Here is a 2006-nt window from a genome sequence, read left to right on the forward strand (position 1 = left end):
TGTACAATGAAGGTTATTGGCGTGAAAGTGTTCTAAGGTCCTAGTATGTTGGCAAAAGCAATAATTTACATTAGACTATAATAAGTAAAGGATGCGTGCTATAATTTCTAGGGTAGCCACTCAAAGAATTCTAAAACAAAAACCAAAACCATGTAACTAACAAGTTAACAGAAGGAAAAAGAAATAATAAAATTTCTATTAGGCCAAAAGAATACAAGAAAAGATGGATATAAGAATGTAAAACAAATGCTCGCTGCGGCAGCACATATACTAAAATTGGAACGATACAGAGAAGGTTAGCGTGGCCCCTGTGCAAGGATGACACGCAAATTCGTGAAGCGTTCCATATTTTTAGATATGTTTTGGGGCCAAAGAAGGTTGTTTGGAGAATGCATCTGGGATGAACGAGGGCTACCCCTCCCCTGGCCCACCCCCCCCCAACTGGGGTGTCTCTGCAGGCTGCTTTTCTAGGGATGCTAGTCACAATAGTCTTTATTTTTGTGTCTGTGCGAAAGTGCCAAGAACCCCTCCACATTTGTAGATCCACAACTGTTTTTATAAGCTGGGTGTGTCCTCTGTATTATTATTAACTATGTTTTAGCTTTTGCCTATAAGTTATTAAAGACTGATGATGCTGTAAAAAAAAAAAAAGAATGTAAAACAAGAAGGAGAAATTAAAAAAAAAAAAACAACACTATTTCTGAAATGACTGATGGGGCCCCTGGGTGGTTCAGCCGGTTGAGCATCTGACTTCAGCTTGGGTCATGATCTCACAGTTCATGGGTTCAAGCCCCATGCTGGGCTCTATGTTGACAACTCAGAGCCTGGAGCCTGTTTCAGATTCTGTGTGTGTCTCTCTCTCTGCTCCTCTTCCACTCTCTCTCTCAAATATAAATAAACATTAAAAATTTTTTAATAAAATAAAATGACTGAAAAAACCGAAATAAATTAATTAACTTAAATGCAAATCAGCTAAATGCTCCAATTAAAAGACTATTATTTCCAAACTTGATAAGAAACAAAGTCCAACCATATGCTGCCTATAAGAGCCATACTTAACTATAAGGATATAAGACATTTTATTCCATACTGGTCGCAGAGAGCCCTTTTCTGACTTTACCGTCCTGTGAATTTGTTTATGTTCAGCAGGGAAACACCATGGTCCACCTGGTAGCAACTATACAGCTATCAGATGTAGGCTGTGTTTTTTCTTTCTCAGTGCTGACCAAAACGGAAAAAAAAAAAAAAATCACCAGGGGCACCTGGGTGGCTCAGTCGGTTGAGCGTCCGACTTCAGCTCAGGTCATGATCTCACAGCTTATGAGTTCGAGTCCCACGTCGGGCTCTGTGCTGACAGCTCGGAGCCTGGAGCCTGCTTCGGATTCTGTGTCTCCCTCTCTCTCTCTCCCCCAACCTACTCGCATTCTGTCTCTGTCTCTCTCAAAAAAAATAAATAAATAAATAAACATTAAAAAAAAAATTAAAAAAAAATCACCAATTGATGCCATTGGCAGAAAGAAAAGGCAAGCCACCGAATTGGAGAAAATATTATAATACATATACCTACAACCTGACAAAGAACTCATATCTGGAATATAAAAAGAACCCCTACAAACCAATAGGAAAAGAAAGACAACCCAGGAGAAAAATAGGAAAAGGCTTGAGCAGGTATTTCACAAAAGAAAGTAGCCAAGTGGTTAACAAACATGAAAATAAATACGAAAATGGGTTCAAGTTAATTTGTGCATCAGGAAAATGCAAATTATAGCCATAATGTGATGCCCCAATACAGTTATCAGGTGGTTAAATTGAAAAGATATACAACGGCAAATGTTGGCAGGCATGTGTACCAACTAGAACTCCCGTCGTGGTGGGAGTATAATTGGTTCAGCCAAATTGGAAAACTGACGGTACCTACTAAAGATGATCAATTACATGCCTTGTGGTCTACCATTCCTAGATACATACTCAACAACAAACAATATGGACATATTTCACTGCAAGAC

General features: G+C 38.9%; 1 non-coding gene across 1 annotated transcript; it reads left to right on the plus strand.

The window, feature by feature from the left end:
* The first annotated feature begins 246 nt into the window (after positions 1-246).
* Positions 247-353, plus strand: LOC124504527 (U6 spliceosomal RNA). The gene has a single exon (XR_006960483.1). It is a non-coding gene; the product is annotated as a U6 spliceosomal RNA (small nuclear RNA).
* The last annotated feature ends 1653 nt before the right edge of the window (positions 354-2006 follow it).

Source organism: Lynx rufus, unplaced genomic scaffold, assembly GCF_022079265.1.
Source record: "Lynx rufus isolate CCGP_SWC_20201006 ecotype Redwood Valley unplaced genomic scaffold, mLynRuf1.p SCAF_8, whole genome shotgun sequence".
In the NCBI taxonomy this organism is placed as follows: Eukaryota; Metazoa; Chordata; class Mammalia; order Carnivora; family Felidae; genus Lynx; species Lynx rufus.